Source organism: Ylistrum balloti, unplaced genomic scaffold (assembly GCF_031769215.1).
Source record: "Ylistrum balloti isolate Yb309-2 unplaced genomic scaffold, AGI_CSIRO_Ybal_v1 Utg369672, whole genome shotgun sequence".
NCBI classification, from domain to species: domain Eukaryota; kingdom Metazoa; phylum Mollusca; class Bivalvia; order Pectinida; family Pectinidae; genus Ylistrum; species Ylistrum balloti.
Genome location: NW_026781917.1, coordinates 1765314 through 1786456, shown reverse-complemented (window position 1 = coordinate 1786456; position 21143 = coordinate 1765314). Strand labels below are relative to the sequence as shown.

General features: G+C 33.4%; 1 protein-coding gene across 1 annotated transcript in view; it reads right to left on the bottom strand.

The window, feature by feature from the left end:
* Nucleotides 1-21143, bottom strand: part of LOC132562949 (protein YIPF5-like) — a 95115-nt gene that overhangs the window by 34786 nt on the left and 39186 nt on the right. The window lies entirely within an intron of this gene.

Below are 21143 nucleotides of genomic sequence, written 5' to 3'. Positions count from 1 at the left end.
CCCTGCATTTTTCTATAGCCAGCTATACTACTTTTGTTCGTTCATGTTACAAAGACAGTTAGTTGTAGATAAGAAGTCTGGGTTTTTCACCTAGACAGGAGACTGAATGTGTGTTTTTTGGTGATAAGTCGACCCATCCCATGACTGTCATCTTGAGAGTGTGTACACACAAATGCATGTCAGCTGTCTTGCGATTAAATGTGACGTCATAGGATTATTTAAATTTGAAATCTGAATTTCAAATATTCAAAGCAATGAGGCAGGAGGCAATTTTATCTGTGTTGATACGAATACCTGTGATTATTGTGACAAAATATGTAAGTATGTTAGTCTGTCAGGACATCAAACAAAATATTCAATAACTGTCATGATTCAATTCAACTATCAAATGAAACTGATCATCCAAAATATATTTAAAATAATTTCAAAATTGTACACAATATGTACCTGTAACAAGTACTTTTTCTTTCAAATCAACTAGTTGAAACACTAAAATTTAAAACTTGTGTCTGAATGAATTAAAAACACCTGAGGTCACAGGATTAATATTGAACCACAATATGATATCATTACAATAAATTGAATTTGTGATCATGAATCACTTAAAATCACAGCCAAGCTACAAGTGTATTTTAACTCTTAAAACTTGACACCGTTAAAATGTTGTACTGAAATTAAAATTGTGGTCTCAGATTTCTTAAAGACACACCTGAGGTACAGAAAAATTGTGTGTCCTAAACTTAGAGGAGATAGCTGATGGATATTTGTCCACAAAAGGTTTGTTTTTATGTGAGCTCGAGGTCAGTGAAGTACTGTACCAGATATAGCCTTGTCAATATGGTAATGGTATGATAAATCTCTGGTAATAAATTTAAATATAACATAGTATGGGGTCCTTTTACAAACTTCTATCATCAAGGTGTTGTGTTAAGTATGCAGTTTGCCAAAGTGTCATATTTTATATAACTTTACTAATTTAAAAATCTTTTTACACAGAAAAAGATTAATTTCTAGTTTCATTTTGAGATTAAGCAATAGGCTTGTGATCAATGCTCTGACTACAAGGTTCCTTCAATAATCTTATAGTTCTAAACATTTAATCTTTCAATGACAGACTTCCTGTCTATAGTATCAGTGCTATCTCAGAAATTTAAGTAACATTTTGTAATTGTCTGGTTGTTATCATGATATGGAGATTATATACACCTACCATATTTACTCAGACAATACTGTTTTCTTAACTGGAAATTTTGAAAAGAAATTTCTTTTTTTTCTTCATATATTACAATTTACATAATTCATGAAAAAAATATTAAAGATATGGCTTGCTAGGCCTTTAAATCTGATAAAAAATGAAATGCCTAAACATATGGTTGTACATTTCAGGTTTGTTTGTAAACCATACTTATACTTTGACCAACAAAAAGAGGATGAACAAAAGTTCTTAGTATTTCATCAACCAAGTAAAATTTCCAGGTAGGAGTATATGATCATAAGAATTTATTAGTAGACTAAATTGTCACTTGAGTATCAAATAAATTCAAAAAGTGTTTCAACCATTCAGGAGGGATTTATTAGGATAATAAGGTTCTGCCTTCCACATTATTTCCCAGGTTTATTCCGTACAAAACTGACATTACCATGAGCAATTCACCCTAGCATTTGTTTAAGTCCTAGTCTCATAAGTGGCTGTCACATCACACAATATACAATACTCTCCATCTCAATGACACCATAAGTCAATAATACTACATCTATCATTTCTTCCCTCGACAGTTTAAGTACGACAAGTGAACAGTCAAATATACGACCTTATATGTATAATATATTGTAGAAATGTTGATATTACGAAATATCACTTTATAGGTATGTTAATTCATTGAGACAAAGATGTCCTGTTCTTGTTCATTGTATATCATAATTTGCATAACCACAAGTGTATGTAAGTTAACTAACTTAATTATTGTATAAATCAACATTAATACACTCAGCTTATAAGTGATCCAAGACCTTCATCTGACAAAGTGAAATGAACAAAAGGGACATAACTCTGTATGTTGTGAGGAATGTGATATTCTATCATTCCATTTCTGTTATTACAAAACAAGGATGATATTTTTTGGGGGAAAATATTTTGTGACCTATAAACTAAAATATATAATGAAATCTATCAGAACACACTTCAAAGTAAATTATAAAATGTAGCAAAGGAAGATAAACTGCTTTGTCCCATTCCAAACAGAACAGATATCATTAGAACCAGTCTTATTTGAATTATGTGTACATCAAGGAAGACTCCCAGTACAGATTGGAAGACATTTTTGTCAATCACTTATGATCTTTATGAGAAATTTATCTATCGGTCAAACACTGACCCTGATTATGACCATGTGTGACCCATCTTGTTTCTGTCAGTGACCCTCCATACATTCATCTAGCTGTCTGATAAATAGTTAATTTATCACTGCTCTAACTGCCCATCAACTTTAAGATTATCTTTCATCAAAACCTCAAAATGCAGACTTCTGAGACCAATTCATCTGTACATCTACCTCTGTGTATTTACACTTACAGGTGTCTCTGCTCATCCCATCAATGTATGATTAATTGTTGGCAACAATTATTTTCAGGACATGTTGATGACATAAAAGGGACATAACTGGGTATAAAATGTCACAGACAGTCTGCTAATCATAACAGATCATCAGACAGGTGCTCCACAACAGTGTTTACCTGAGTCAATAGATACATTGCTAATGAAGGCTAAAGATGTTACCATACAATCTGAATTATAGTATATCATCTGTGACAAAGTAATCAAAGTTTGTACTGACCTTCAGGGTCAATGAGCCACAGTGAAGCTTTTTATAGTACAACTATGTCATACTGACAATATTTTCCAGAACAATATTTTGACCTGATCAAATAATTTTTGTATAAGTGAGGCAAGTGTTGGATAGCAGAGGCAATGATCTAAATAAAGTCTTCTTTTCTGGAACTATAAAGCAGTTTTTAAATCATCCAAAGAAGACATCAGAACTTCTACTTGAAATATCAATCCCTCTAAAACCTTACTTGAGCACCAATCAACAACCTCAACAATGAAAGTTTTCTATTGTCACCTATTTCTACTTGCAAATCTCCAGAAAAATATCTGGAAATGTGACTGATTCAGTTTCAATTTCCAGAGCCTTTTTGTTTCAAAGAATCATGTCAATACACTTACTCAATCTGTTATGCCACTGTTAAATGGGAAACTTTTCGCTTGCAAGAACTGTCGTGTATAAATTGAAAAGTGGTCAATATGCATATACTATAATAATTTTCTTTATCTTTTAATACATATGCTGCAACTTTTGTTAATAGAACGAAAGTATCATGTCTGACATATTCAGTGGGTATACAGAAGGTATATACAAATCCAGAGAAATAAAATTCAGGTGCTGTGACATATAATTCCTATTTAATTACAATGTATACCTGGACATGTGTCAGACCAGGAAATCATTAACATGTAAAAAGACCAAATGACCTGCAGCTGACCATCATGATGACCGTCACTCCAGTTGACAGGGAGTGCTTTTCCATGACCAATCAATTCATATTGTATTGATGAATTTCCCTAGAATTAATTTTAGCAACCGTGAGTAATGAGCTGGTGGGAGAGATATAGGGATAATTAAAACATGATACTAATTAATTGTTGCTATCTTATTAAGGCTGCTGCATGCCATGAAACCCATTTTATGGAACGACATAATATTGCTAAGAGTCATAATGCATTATATATTTTTTGGTTTACATCATATACAAATTAATGTACCAAAATTTCCTTTGATCTTGATTTTAAGACATATAATTGTAAGATAACATGCTGTCTAGCAAGTGTTTATAGGTGGATAAATGACAGTATGTCTGTGAGGAAATATTACTACATATGTCATTTAAGGATAAAAGGTTTCTATAGCAACACATCAAAAGCCTTTTCAGATCATAGGACACCTACCTTAAGTGAAAGGCAGGATTTTTAGTTTTTTGTTGTTGTTGTTTCTTTTTATTCTTTTCAAAAGCCTTTTATGGTCAGAACAGATTTATATATCTGCTTTGTGATCCCCGTAAACTGTACATGATTAGGATGCAACACGAACATGTACAGCCCAATATAAGGATTAATTTATTGATTACGGAAACTATGTGATTCCACCTTTGGCACCAGCTACCTGTGTGGATGATTACAGTACAATTTCTTACCTATGCATACTTGTGTTGGACAGTTGACCGCCTGACCCCTGACATCAATCATGGCAGACATATCTGACAGACTGCTGATTAAGTAAATCATTGCTGTATGTCTGGTAACCTTACCTCACACTGGGTTGTATTACATCACCAATGCTCTTTAATGACTGATGGGGAAAAGTCACAAAGGGCATGAATCAATGTGTGAACTAGACTTGCCACTGACAACTCAGTTTGGCTACATATTAGGAACACTAGGGGTTATATATTGGCTGAGTGAAAAAGTCACAGATAAAACTGACACTAGATATTGAACAATTTTTTGTCAACCTTGATTCAAGGACTGGTGGAAGCTCTCAGATCATCACATGCAAAACCATAGAGAAAAATAAAAGTGTAAAAATTTGAAAGAGATAATTCAAATTTCCACAATCACTTTTTATTAGAACAATTCTAAATTTCTGTATATGTCTTACAAAAACATTGTCTGGCAATAAAATCTTCTTAAGTTTATAACTAGTTACATTTCAGTAGAAAAGTTTACAAATCCTATAGCCAGTGTACTGTAAAAATGCTGACCTATTGTCTTTGAATCAGAATTGACTTCATTATTTTTGGATAAATATGGTTTAAAACATTTCCTATCAGTGATATTTGTAAGATATTCTTGTCTACCAGGATGGGACTATTCTACAGTTAATGTCAGGTTCTGTATCAACATTAAAAACCCAAGGGCACCTGCCTCTGCATTATATGCTTCATCTCGGACATCCAACTATATAAAACCATAGTACCTAAGACATTTTCAGATTCCCTACGAGACATCATCAATTCTTCCTCTTATACGTATACAGACATGGGACTACTTATATTCAGTAAGGTTTTACATAAAATAGTTTCAGATGTGAATCTAGGTATATCAGATGGACTTGTAAAGACCACAAGTACAGATTATCCTTCTGGTTTGAATAATGGATGAACGAACTCCAGTCATTAGGCCTGACAGGATGCTAAAATTGCCACTTTACAGATTCTTTTTTGTGATACTGAACTTGTTTGCTGTCATCTTCAACAAAAACAAGGCCTCCCCTGAGAGGGGCAATCACATGTATTACAGCACTTTAACTGTGAGATGGGCGATGTAACATGGCTCTAAATATACCTGACAAGCCACCTACCTGTGAAGACATAGAACTGGTCCAAATCAAAAACAAGGAGATACCATTGTATTCAGTACAGGGTGGTTAAGGTACACTCTTAACAATAATTCTCTTATGAAAGAAGGTCTCTTTGACAGGTCTCTCTTCACAGGTGTTCTCTTATGAAAGATGATATTTCATGATAGGCGTTCTCTCTAGATAGATTGTTTCTGGTGAAAGGCAATCTCTCAATAAGTTGGTCTCTTTATATAGGTGGTCTCTTGTGACAGGTGGTCTCATATTACAGGCTGTCTTTCATTTCTAGGTACTCTCTTATGACAGGTGGTTATTCAAGACAGGTAATTTATTATCTAGTTCATCAGAAGATGAATAACTGCATTAATATAAGCTAGTTATGGTCAACACATGATGAAAAATAAAAAATATTTTTAGGTTATTTTGATAAAACTTTAAGCATCTTCAATTTTGAAATCGTAATTTTTAAGAATTCTGGAAAACATGTGATATATGTGGACTTAGTTTTATTTAAAACCGATAATGCATGTAAAGAAACACCAGTAACCAGTAAGAAACTGCATCAAGTTACTGATGGTTCTTAACATCCAGTGTCATAGCTTTGTGAAACGGTCTGAAGCTGTCTATCAGGACAAGAGGTACAATGGACATAGCGTGACCGTACCTTTACTGAGTGCTGTGAAATCATTGTCTGTATTTCCTGCCCACTTGGTATGAAATCTGATTGACTGTACATTTATTTCATATCCACTCCTGTTACCCTGATTACTGTTACACACAATTTATATCGTAACATTAGTAAGATGAATGAGTTCAATAACAATACAATTGGCTGACCTCAAAATAATGGACATGCAATACCGTCATCTAATGGTTTTTTTACTAATTGCAATGTTTATGGAAGAAAAAACTGGTTCGTAAACAAATTGTATGTAATGAAGTTTTTCAACATTGAATTAAACAAAAGTTTAAATATTTGGATATGAAAGTCTATACATAAATTAGTTTCACTTCAAATTTAAAAAAAAAAAAATCACTTTTAATTTATCTCCCTTTAAAATACATACTTTCATCACTTTATAACTGAATACCTATCTTCCGTAAACATAACAACCTGTTGAATAGGTTATTGGTTACATCCATGACTCTATCACCAAATTTTGTCTCATAAATGAACATATGTGTCCTTATGCTTGTTGTTAAATTGTACTTACTTATCACACAATGAACTGGGGCTCTGCATCAACTGCTGTACGTTACAGCATTCATATATATATTTTCACAGGAGGAAGGAGTTAAAATCCAATTATAAAATATTACATAATGGCACAATGGTATATCCATGATTAAATTCTAGAATTTTAAAATATAAAGTCTCAACTGTTCACCAATCACATTGCACTAAACGCATACGTGTACTTTCACTCAGTATAATAAAAACCCAGTACTTCATTTCAATTAAACCTATGATTATTGGTCTATTTAACTTTACTGTATAGGAATAATGTTTTATTCAAAATCAGCTTCAGGATATTAAAATAAATCAAAAAAAAATTTACAATTCCTACCAGAATGTTAACAGTATTTGAGATTGTATCCGCAAGATTGATATTGCTATTTACTTCAGTCCATACTGTTGGACTGAACTCCCACACAAATTCTATAATGGAATTTATATCCTGGCAGGATGGTTGACATTTCAACAGTACGCCTGAATCCATACAAATTTATATGTGATAATGGCTTGGAAATGGCACCAGACTTGCTACCCACATTGCCCATGTTCTGTGATAGAGATCCATAACTAAAATAGCCTCACAAAAATGATACAAGATTGAACACCTCATGACAATAAAATGAATACCATTGTTAACACAATACTGTTTTGAGTACATTGTGCATTTCTAAACATCAATACAATTTCTCAAGAAATCCACTCTCTAATAATTTCTAAAGAGATTCAGTCCCTATTGATTCCAAAACAGATCCAATCTCTAAAGATTTGTAAAGAAATCGATTTGTAAAGAAATCCAATCTCTACTGATTTGTAAAGAAATCCAATCTCTACTGATTTGAAAAGAGGTCCATTCTCTAATGTTTTCAAATGAAATTTTATTATCTCTGCTGATTTCATGAGACATTAATCCCTAATGACTTCTAAAGAGATATAATCTCTCCTGATTTCTTAAGAAAAAATCCAATCTCTCCTGATTTCATAAGAAGAAATCCAATCATTACTGATTTGTAAAAAGATCCAATCTCTTCTGTTTTCAACAGAGATCCAATCTCTTCTGTTTTCTAAAGATCCAATCACTTCTGTTTTCTTAAGATCCAATCTCTTCTGTTTTCTACAGAGATCCAATGTCTTCTGTTTTCTGAAGAGATCCAATCACTTCTGTTTTCTAAAGATATACAATCCCAGATGATTTCTTAAGAAATCGAATTTAACAATTTAACTGATTTTTAAAATGCAACTTCTCAAGTTTTTCTTAATCCAAATCTATATGATGTATCAAGAGATCCCAGCACTTTTGATTCCTTAAAAAATCTCATTTTTACTGATTTCTAAAAAAGATCCAATATTTACTGATGTCTAAAGAAATCCTATGTCTACCAATTTCTGAAGAAGTCTTATGGAGACGGATTTCTAATCAGATCCAATCTGAACAGATATTTTTTCTGCTTTGTGATAGCAATGACAGCCTATAACTTCTATGAGATAAACTCGATAGGAGATTCTACGACAACAAACCAATTATGAAAATATAACAATATTTTATGTAAGAAAATAATTTGATAAACAAAGACATTTCTCTTGCACTCATAATTCATTTGGTGATGGCATGGGGCTGCTGCACCTCTCCATCTCCCATCAATGACGAGTCCTAGAAGGACAAAACAGCTGTATGATGCAGTTTAATTCATTGTTTGGCTCTACTGTATCTAACTCTAAATTATTAAAGATGCTATTAACTTGTGTGTCTTTTGTACAATCTTTCTAACCAACAAGGCCTGTAACATTCTATGCATTTGTCCAAAACCTGAAAAGACCCTAATAATGTGCTTTTTCTGTCAATATTTATCTCATGCCCTTCTTCAACTACTCCTACTGTCATTCCCAGGCCCATTTTCTATCATAAAGGAATGTTGACACACGACAGTCATGTGTCTCCACGGCAACACTGAGTCTCCAAGGTCACCATGTGTGACCCCTGGCTATGACCTAAGCATTGTGGATCAATCATGAAAAAAATAAAAACATGTTGTACACAGACGTGCGTGTGTATGCATGCATGCTGTAACCATTCCTCCTCTGATCTAATTATAGAGCTAACAGCTGTGTCATGTTTAAGTAATTTCAACAATTCATCCTCTGTCGTTATCATTCAATAATGAAATCTGATTTCCAATAAAGCGTTTCAATCTGACATTCAAATTTGTCTGAGTGTCCAAGATATGACTGTATTGTTTCAACGTAAAAGGTGAAATAGTTTTCTAATACAATTTAAATATATGATTGTTACAAATTATTGATTTGAAAGGAACGAACACAATAAAGAGATTTAAGATATAGCTTTAATCACAGATTCAATCTTATCTATCTAGAGCCTGTTTCTAGAAAACAATTTTCTTGCTAAAATGCAGATTCTGCATTCTAGCCTTATTCCAAGTTCTCAGGTGACAAATCATTTCACCGTTTTCAATAAATTGCAGACACTTAAGAGAATTGAATAGGAAATACCAGATATTTATTGTCTAGACTTTACTTTCTGATTGATTACAGCGTTAAATTTGATTTCAGCAATACACAAGAGACTTCTATATTTGGCCATGAATGTGTCTGGGCCTAATAGCAAACATTAATATAACTTTTAATTCAAAGTCAATTTTTTTTGTTTAAGTTACACTTTCTTGACTTAAATTTGGACATTGCCTTTGATCCAAATTCAAGGGATGGGCTTATTACAGGACATTACTTTATCAAATTGTAGCACTACCTAAAGGATATGGATGGGCTTATTAGCAGGCATAAGCTTATTGCAGTTTAAATAAGATAAGAAATTAATTACTTTCAAAGAGCAAAGTATAGACAGCTTAATGAAATGCTGTAAATTACATGATCTTACAGAGTTCGTTCAGAACATCTCGCTGACAGAAACTGACAAGTGGATGATAAATAACCAAATATGAATAGAAAGCAACATAAGGTTGAGAAAGCTTTAGAAATGGTGCTGAGTTATAATGCAACATTCAGATATTATACTAGTATTGCTGGGAAAGGTTGTCTTCAACAGAATCCAGAATTCCTGATAGCAGCACTAACATTAAGCAGGCTGCAACAGTTCCTGTATGTATGTTTGACCTCTCGTTTTGTTTCAACTGCAGATTCATGAAGAAAATTCTTTGCTGTATTTCTCTGTCAATGTCTGCACCGAATCAAGATATGTAAACTTTAAAACAATCATACATCAACTGTTTCACTGATATCAGATTGTGCTTCGAGAAACACAATCTTATCAGGCTCTATAACAGACAGACCTCTTGTTGTGTACAGTATAGGCATATCAGAAGGTCTACACCAAGAAAACATCTGTTCATTCCTTACTTACACTTTAACCTGCTACTGATAAAACTTCTTCAAATAAAAAAAAAAAAAATGAATAATACATTTCATTTAATCAACCATTTCAGGGTAATGTTCTAACTCACTTTGACAAAAGATATTTTTCTTCTTGCCAAATTGAAAGGTTTTCAATTAGCTTTACTATACAAGGAAGAATACTTACTCTCGGGCAGTTATTCTGGTGTCCACAAACTGTTAAAGTTAGTAAAAGTTGATTCATTAAGCATTTTGCTATTTCTATCCATGAATATAAATATACATATAAAACATTTTTCTTGAAAATCCACGAAAATTGAGCCCAACAAAAATATAAGACTTTAAGATACTTTTAAGTTTTTAATTTTATTATACTGCTGAATTGTATTTTCCAGAATATAAGCCGCATCTTTTTTCCTCATGAGCTGGGTGTGGGGCTTATGTAATGGTGACGCTTATCATGAACAGAAAAAAAATCCCGCCCCCTCATGTATTTGTGTCTGAAACAGATCATCTTGCACCATCATTTGCAACTGTATACTGGATGATTTGAAGACTGATATAAAAATAACATTCTTGTGGATTGAATTAATCATACCTTTTAATAGGAATCCCAATAATTTCTTCTCGACTTTGCAATTACTTCAAAGCCATAGCAGAAGTTTACGATAGCCTTTTGCATCCTCAGATTGATAAGTCATCGGGTTATAGGTCAAATTTTTGAACAACCGCCATGCTTGTTTATGATATGAATGGCTTCGTGTAACTTACAACAAGAAATGATATGGAACTGTAAGAGTTTGGTCAATATGCAAGGGCCTAAAAGAATCTCTCCAGTGGTGCTTGTACTGTTAAATGCTATCAGTCAAAACACTGAGGGAGAGATTTTTTAAGTAAACCATAGGTAACGTCTGTCCCTATATCAGTGTGTAGACAATTTGTGAAGGCATCTAAACAAACAAGTTTGATAATTGCTATTTTACATTTTTTGAAATACATCAATAAAATAAAGGATTATCTGTGTACAATTCGTGTGCAAACTTTATTAAATGTTTAAATGTTGCCCTCCGTTGTCTGTTATATCGACAAACTTTGGTCAACGATTAACACTTCGTAAGAATTCCCTTTCGTTATCTGTTACTGGTATGTCAAACCTCAACAAGAGTGGTCACCATAGTGGCCTTTCAATCTCTAAGTGATTAAAATCACAATAAATATAAACCCTCACTTCCTTAATGTAAGTCATTGTTTATTCACAGCATGACAGCTCTAGTTGAAAAAGTTACTGAAATCATATTAGCATACGCATGAACAAAATCTTAGAATAGACTAACAATAACCTTTTTCATTATCTCTAAATTCAAACAAATGTTCACACAGTAAAACAACAAATGTGCCTCTGAGAAAATTTTTTTTCCTAAAAAAAAATGAAGCATTTTATTCTCACATAAGATTTTCTAACCTAACAAATAATTCAAAACTTCAATCATTTTATTTTTTTTTCAGAATTAAAATGTATGAGAAAAAAATCAAACAATTTATTTTAATTACATATTAATGTTCAAGGTTGAAACATCGAAGAGTCAATGTTATGAAGATATTATCTCCTTTCCGTTTTTTTTTTCATTCTTTAAAAAGTAGATTCATCAAAGAAGTTTAAAAGACCTTTTTTTGTTTTTTCTTGAATGTCAACACCAACACATTTGATGACATTATTTAATTTTGACTCCATTGTCACAGCCTTGCAGTTTTATATCTCTATATAGTTCCTTGAGGCAATCACCTCTGCTGAAAGGCTTATGATGGAAGAAAGGTCATAAGTCAGACAAAACACTTGACACTGAAGCAGCTATGGCTGTTGTATATGAACAATTAGCAAAGGTTGTACTAGAGCTGTTAAAAAGAGTGTGTCTGTTTCCCAGGCTTTATTGTACACATTGAATTGTAACAGTTACATATATAGAAAAAAGTTACATAGCTATAAATTTTTTATCATGCACCATATTTCTTTAAAAAGTTATATACGACAGTAAAGTTGTATATTTTTCAACTCTTAATTGTGAGATGTGAATAGTCTTTGTACAAATTCATTTTTGCATTATCACACCATTGTGTCAAATTATGCTACATTCCTATAAACATGTCCCTGCGACCTTTACAATTGAACCTTGTTTCATTAAACTCCTTTTTTTTGGTTGTTCTGTTGCAATAGCAAGACTTTGGCACCAATGATGTGAAATTGGACTCACAATAGCACAAGGAACTTGTGAAATGTTTCACAACATGAGTAATTACAGCATTGTCCTATAAATGATGTCACCACACCATGGTTGATCAGCGACCTAATCTTTCTTGAAGGCCTTACTGTTTCATCAGTCAAACTACTGAGTTTTTCATGAAGTTTCCTTACACAATTTGTAGCAATTCCAACAGGAAGCTGTAATGAATTCTCAACAAATGAACTGTCACTTTCAAATTTCAATTCTCATTAAAAATATTCTGAAAGGTCAAGTTAATTCAATAACATCAACAAATGGTGCAACATCAACAGCCAAAGGGTTTAAGGGTGATAAGAAACTGATAAAAGAGATAAGGTATTAATGGATTTATACCTGAATCAACAATAGCCTGATCTTAGTCCTAGATATGTTTGACTCTTAGTCCTAGACATGTTTGACATTAAGGATGACTGCTGAACTGGAATTGATTCAAGCTGGTCTAATTATCCATTTACAACTATCACAATGTTGAACTTTAACAAAAAATTGTTGTACTGCCACCAAAAACTGCCATCATTAATTGTCAAACAATCTGGCAATAAAGTTTCTCTTTTTTGATTTTTTAACAAAGAAGGAATTTCAATAACTGAGCGAAAGTGGACCTTAATTGCGTTAGCAGAGAAAAGAGATTGCAAATTTATATGCTAATATTCTTATTTTTTTTATGTTTTGTCATACAAATCATTATTTTGAAAACATTTCCTATATAAATGAGTCCATTGATATCAGAGGACTGAGTCTAATCTAACATGGAGCACACTTGTCCCTTTTTGGCATCTAAGTGTTGTCTGTTGGGTCTTTTTTAAAAAGATTTTTTCATCAATACTTTTGTCTATTTCATTTTCTGTAAACATTCATGACCTGATAGACATAAAATTTGAAATGTTTCAATGCAAGCATTTGAAATCCATGGCCTTATCTGTTTGACATATGGTTTGTAGATGGCAGTCTGCAGAGACTGTCCTTCCTGACACATGGCCAGACTGAACGGTATAGATAGACAAATGGGAAGTAGATAAGTAAGTTTTAATACCCTAGCCCAAGGCCAAAATCTGACCAAATCATAGATTCTCCCACAATCAGCTAAACTGATACAACTCTGGTGTGTTATTGCAATCACCGACAGAATGACATACAGAGTGACCGGTCAACTGTGATGATTTTTACCTGATCCAGAGTGACACAGATGAATTTGAATTATTCACATTGGTAAAGGATCACGGAGATTTCACGCCTTGTTTGGAAGTGGGGTAATTGGCTTGTGACTTCCTAATGAGTGGCCATGAAGGGCTATATCAGGCTGGTCATCAAATGACCATAGTGGACATTTACACACCTCCATAGTCTGGTCAGTGATGACTATCTGACTAGCCATCAGATCATCGAACTGGACACATGTTCTTATCTGACCCAGTGAACTATATATATATATATATATATATATATACACATGATTAATTTGGACGATTCCATACCTGTCTGGTATGAGATTTTGCACACCTTGTCACTCTCTCAGGGACGTTAACAAAATTACCTTGGATTTTAAATGCAGATTCACAGAGATTAAGCTTGTTGTTTTGAGCTTTGCAGCTTATCAGACCATGTACTTCTACAATATATAGTGAGATCTGCACATATTTTATAAAATTTATAGTTCCATCAACTGCTAAGAACTGATATATTTTGGATCATTATACCTGCTAATTCTGTAGGATGATTTCAATTTTTTCAACTTTTCCTCAAAAGTGGATTTTTCACATTCTAGAGAGGATCAACCTTACATATCTGAATTTGTCCGTATTTTCAAATCAAGTGACGTTATCTGTACCCGAGCTTAAGACTGGATGTTATCACTAGAGTACTACCTGGAAGCAGTTTGAATGGCTTATTTACGAACCTGTACAGGTAAATATACAAAGTGTGTTCATTGAGAAAGCAAAGTGGTAGTCTTCCTCTAACCACAATTATTGGTGTTTGTGTTAGAGAGATTAGGAAAGTAGAAACAAGCTGTCTTTGTTTATAAACAGAAGCAGCCCCCTTTATCTCAATGATGGATACAATGGTAGCTGTGGCTTAAAGCTATCACAGACTTAATCCTGCTAAACTCTCTAATAGATGATACACACCGATCTGTGTATTTCAGTGCAATACATCAACCCTAACAAGAGATGAGTATCATTTTTTCAAAGCCTGAACAAGGATCAAATTATTACATATCTAGTTTGTATATAAACCACACATGCAGCAATATGTTGAGTGGGTGTTTAGGTGGTGCAGTCTGTTAATGCATGCGCCTTTCATGTAAGCGACCTGGGTTTGATTCCCCGAATAGATTTTGAAAAGTTTGCGGTTTCGAAGAGGCACTTTAGTTTCCTTCGACATTTACACCCCTAACGCACTAAATTACATATAACACATGAAACCTTCATTATAGAGTATCATTTAATTTCCTTGACACTGATATTCATATATAAATTGAGTGTTTTATTTTGGTAATTTTCACTCTGGTAAGTATTACAGCTTAGATCCTGGTAAGTAAACTCAATGTCACTTTTACACCATATCTAAGCCGTCTTTTTGAGGAAACTGGGATAGTTATTTATCAATTTTCTTTTTAATATTTTCACTCCAACTCATTCACCGTACTTTCATGCAATAAACCTTTACCAGTGTATATCAATGTATATACTTATGACCCTGTTAAGTGAAATGGACGTCACTGTCGCACCATCTTAGTTGCCAATACACCACACTGATTCCATTACAGATATATTCTAATACAAGATTTTTCTTATCTTTTTTATTTTCTTTGGGATATAGGGTATGGGCAACATCATTAAACACATTAGCAAAAATGAAAGTTCATCACCCAAAATGTTTTTCACCTCGTAAACAAACGTAAACTCTGAATGTCTCAGTGAATTGGGCAATATATATCTGGTTTATTTTATAGGAAACATCAAGCTACAGGGTATATGGTTTTTTTTTTCCTAGTGAGGAATACTGAAGTTTTCAGTATAGTCAGTCATGTAAGATGGTATGTGCTGGTTCGTTTAAGATGAAGGGCTAGCTAACTGCTACGCATCATTAGTATTGTGTCTAAATGCTTTTAGCAACCTGACTATAATGTTTAGAAATGACCTCTGACCTCTGTAAACCTTAAAATAGTCTACTTTTAACACATGCATCTTATAACTAAAATCAATTAATCTTTACCCTATAGAATACACAACAATTATTTACAAACAATCTAAAAACTTCTCCTTCAAATCAAAGATTTTATGTATTTTGGTCTCAGCATGGTCTTCCCCAGTCCCCTACAGGTGTAAATGTAGGACCTAGTAGTTATGGCCCATTAATGGGGAGTGAGGAGCCAGGTCACATGATCAACGATGTCTTACAGTTTTACCCTGATCAATAAAGAGCTCATTGGCAGCGCTATGTAGTGTAGTCGTGCTATGTTCAGGGGAAGCTCTATATATCTATCTGTACCACGACTACATCAAGTATTGGAAGGATATCTAAATCTGTGGCTATTAGAGAAATCGTGTGGGCAGTTACCGTATATATAAAATCCAGCAGACATACAAAGTTTCATGGATAATGTATATATGTATTTATAGAGTACACTTATTTTGTACCTGGCAGATACGATCACAGGTAAGTGTTACACATTTGTATATATCAGTAAGTAATCTTCTATACAGGTAAAGTACATGTGTCACTGCAATGACTAGGTGCACATATGTGCACTTACATGTGCCAGTGTTAATGGAAATACAATTCTGGCAAAATGGAGAGATCCTCTGGAGATGAGCACAGCTGACAGGTAATTACAAGGAGCTATTACAGAGTTTGACCAAGTGATAGGTAACAATGAGACAATATGTTGGTCAAGGTTTGACAGAATAATAAGGATACTACAGTCTGTGTGTCTGGGGTTGACAGGCCTTTCAATATCATGTAAGGAATACCTCTCTAGTGTTCTTGATATTAGATGTAGATTTGACAGCTATTTTATTTCATGGTTTAATACTCACTAGGCTTCCTGTATGTTATATTGAAATGTACAAGACCATCCATACAAGTAAACTGACAGTGAAATAGACATTTTGAACTTGTCAATATCAAATTCTAGATGTCAATTAAAAGTTTTGTATGCTTGTATCATAGTTACACAGCATAAGCCGAACTTGAGAAATAATTAATTTTGATAAATCGACAGCAATGAGCTTAATTATTTGCATAGAAACATTATATCCACCTTGTTTTCCTTCCATCACCTATCTCCCCCTTCTCAACGCCCAACCCCCACACTTCCAGCCCCTATCTCCCCCTTCTCAACCCCCACTCCCTACACTTCCATCACTTATCCCCCCTTCTCAACCCCCATCCCCCACACTTCCATCACCTATCTCCCCCTTCTCAACCCCCACCCCCTACACTTCCATCACCTATCTCTCCCTTCTCAACTCCCACCCCCTACACTTCCATCACCTATCTCCCCCTTCTCAACCCCTACCCCCTACACTTCCAACCCATTAAGAAGTCTTTGGGCTGTAATAACTTAATGCTTTGCTAACTTTAATGATAAAACTTTTTTTTTATACTTATACAAATTTTTAGTGACAAACACTATTACAGATTCAAATCACAAAGACATGCTTGTCAGCTTGCATGGTGCAGTAAGTTTGTGGGGTTTCAGGAGCAAAAAACTTAGAACTGTGTATAGCTTCTAGTTCATGTCAGACAAGCTAACAGATCACATGTTTTTTTTTCTTTATAGAGAGAATTCTGTCTCAAATGTAGATATATTTTAAGACATTGAATTTCACAGGCTACCAAACTTGATTTAAACAGTAGGATCTAGAGCTTTATATAAGGGCTTGGATTACGTAATATATTTCTGTTAGTCATTTAGTTAATATTCTACCAGTGTAACTCTGCATTAAATTAATCGTATATTCTTCGTAACGCCATATAACGCCTACGAATTCACTGAATATATCACCTCACCTGTTTAACAATGCATTTTTGAAGTTTTATTGATGGGTGGTGATTCAATAAATTGCTATCTATAATGTAAAATTCATACATCCAATCTTAACTCAAAATTCATACTCTATACCATAAAATTGATACATCCAATCTTAACTCAAAATGTATAAGTTTTCTCAAATTCACTGACAACACACACACAAATTTGATATAGTATTGCAATAAATTTTGCTAAAATGAATAAATAGTTGAAGTATTAATGTGTTCATTTTACAGTAAGCCCAGAGCCAACACATTATCTCTGACTTAAAAGTCTGGGGTGGGCTTATTAAGGGACAATAAAATAGTATACTTTGAAAATACATGTTAATGAACAACAATAGGTATGCTGACATATCTGCAGGCAAGGGCTTATTAGTGGATATACACAGAATTGAAAGTTTATCAAGTGTCCACAGTCCTGTACAATTTCCAGAGACCACACTCAATTTCTGTTCATATCATATAGTCAATTTACTAGAAACACATGCCAAAGTTTACACCACATGTAGATAAAGAAAAATGTGAAAAACTAATCGTGTACGTCATCATGAGGCGGGTTCATTATAGAAATTGGCTATGTGGTTCCACTTAAACCAGAAGTAAACAAAAGAATCAGCCAAGGATTTATTTCATGGCTTCAACTCCGGTTTCTGAGAGTTCATTTCAATGATGCCTGAACCTTACATCTAACAAAACTTTAGCTGTTAGTAACATTCTTAGTATCAGGTGTATTGTAAACAGATCTGAAATATTTATTCTACATTCAATTGTTCAAAGTCTTGTCAACTTAAACGATAATCTTAGAAACCATTTTACTTAATAATGCCACATCAAGTATTTCTAAATTTTCTGGCTTTATAAATATCATTATCTGTTAATTCAACTTTTTATGTCATAATGAATTCCATTTTTTGTTAAGGTACTGAAAAATTTTGTACACTGATTTGTAAGCTGTACGCTTACCACACTAGAGGCTGCAGCATTGTTGTAGAAATTTCAGTATGATTTGATCACATGCAAGCACCATTATGTGTGAGTTTTCTGCTGGTTTTAGTTGCATATTGTTTCAAAGGATACAAGTAGAAATATGAAATAAAACGTAAGAGCTATTTTGGTCAGAGAATCGTGCAATAAATAATGTTTTACTACAGATACAGGATGGACAACAAGTACTCCAGTTCGTTCATGTCAATATGTGCGTTCCCAAGTCAATATAAGCCTTAGACGTGCTCACGCTTCAAACACTACACAATCAATTTTGTATCCTCTTGAGAACAACACTTTTCCTGCATCATAACATCACACCTATTTCAACAAGGATGAAATACTAGACATTTATTAGGAAGATCTCTGAGGATTTCATGAAACCCATCCTTGTTTTCCATTTATTATCTAAACTGAGGTATTTCCAGTCAAAACCTTTCTTCGTGGTTGTTTTGAGTTATTTTTCCCCCTATTTTCTATAAACCCATGTTTTTCATTTTTTTTCTATTTTCCATCTAATAGAATACTTTTCAATGAAAAAACCTGACAAAAGTTTTCCAAGACATTTTTCTCACATTAAATCTTCTTCTTTTATTTTTCATTGAAAAGTTAATGACAATATTTCAAAATTTTTCATACTGCTATTAGCATTGATGCCCATACATAATACTCAACATAGAATGACACAGAAAATTAGAATTGCAATTGCTGGCATTTCTGACAGTTTCTATTGTTATCGTTACATGTAACAGTCACACATGGGCCTTAAGCCAAATCAATTTTGTGTTTTTCTTTTTAAAACTTTGTTCTGTATGATTTAATTTAATTACTTGATTTTAATTTACTTGAAAACAAAACTACTGCTGAAATTTCAAGAACTGTATTGTTGTATAATATGGAATTCTCAATACATCCTGAAATCAATAAAAACAAAGTTAAAATGCTTTCTAATGAATTACTCTTTGACAGTTTAGTGCTGAAGTGTTGTAATCTATGATAATGACATTGTTTAATTGGATTTTGAGCCTAGTAGCTTGGCCACCCTGTCAAGAACAGTTAATAGTTTCACAGATTCCTGGGATGGTATTAGGAAATTTCATGGCTGTTTTCATACTCCATTGATAATTGGCCGATTACACCAACTAAGTCATTTTTCCTCCAATCAGAGAAGACCTACTGGCAATCTAAATGATGGCCACACACTGTGTTGTAAGCTTACCCTCAACACTTCCTTGAGAACTTTTTTATTGCAGAGTATGCAAGATATCTATATATATATATTAAATTGTTAACTTCTCTCCCACTCTAGCGGTAGAAATTCTTCATATCAGAGTTTGTAAACCCAAAAAATCAATATTTTGATAAATTCTCTTTAAAATGTTATTTGAAGTTTTACGTCGTGAAGCTAACAAAGATTCAAAAATCAAAAAAGGACCCTGGGCCTTGGTAGTGGTTGAAAGAGCCCTATACTGACAAAGTATCATGGGTCATTGCCTGTAACTCTGTCACTACTCAATTTGTTACATCACTTCACTACTGTAAATGGACTTTAAACAGATTGTTCCTGTGACCTTCTGACCTCTTAATTATCCTTCAATGATCAATAATCATGCAACTTTAAATGAAGTGAAAGAAAATTCTTTCCTAATCAAGAAATTGTCAACTTCATTGTAACAAAAGACTCACAGTTTTCTGTCTAGCAAGAGATTTAAATTCAAAGTTGTGTTACATTTTCCCCCTGATTGAAATATTTGTGAAATATTCTTACCTAGCTATAGGCTAATGGGGATGTTGATTTAAAGAGTATGGGGGAATTTAACAAGCACTCTCACCTGTGTCTGGTCTTTTGTCCTACTCATTTACCTGTAGCCTAAATCTAGTGCATTGCCAGTCTCAACCTTGTCAACTACTAGTGCATCTCCCAATAAGGAAAAATAGTTCTGAGCATGATTTATCTCTAATAGCAGATAACTGCTTCAGTTATGTACCTTTTTATTATAAAAGAGCTAAGTAAAAATGGTGTTCCCAAATAATGGTTTGAGATTTTTGTGCTTATGGTTTTCCTTTTAAGAGTTATAAAATACACACATGGCAATGATAGAACCTAGAATGAGATCTTGAAAGTGTGACAATTAACAAACATCCAAACCCTGTATTTGACAATAGCTTATCACACCAACTCAAGCCTGTGTTTCAACACATATTTATACCCTGTCCATAGAAATACAAAGGCATTTACCCTGTGGACTTAAATATCCTTTTCTTCAGTACACCAGACAATCAAAATCAATTTTCCACATATTACTTCATCAGATCTGATATGATCTGTCTGTGAATGTATACATCTGTCCCATTGGTCTAAATTTAAGTCTATAAATGTGAAAGAACTTGCCTGAAACAATGCATGTCCAACATTGAATGATGACAATCACAGGCATTGCTGTGTTCTACACCTGTTCACATCCAATGTCTGGTAAAATTCTAGAATTTGTCTGTAAAGTATCATCGATTAATCAAATCACCTTCTATGATGCATGAAATTCTTCATCGAAGAAATCCATTAAACATTTAGACAGCATACAGCCTTAAATTTTGTCCATGATTTTTGCAATATTCATGATCATAAAACAAAAACAAAAATGAAAAATGTTTTTAATTCAAGTCTTGATAAGAACTCATTACAAAATGCGGCAAAATCAATAATCTTTATAACCCAAAACACTATCAAATATTTAATTGGCAATAAAGTACTTAAAGCTGAGTCCCCTTTAGAGAGAAAATCTTTTAACCAAATTAAGTCCTACATTGTCAAGAAATGAAATAATG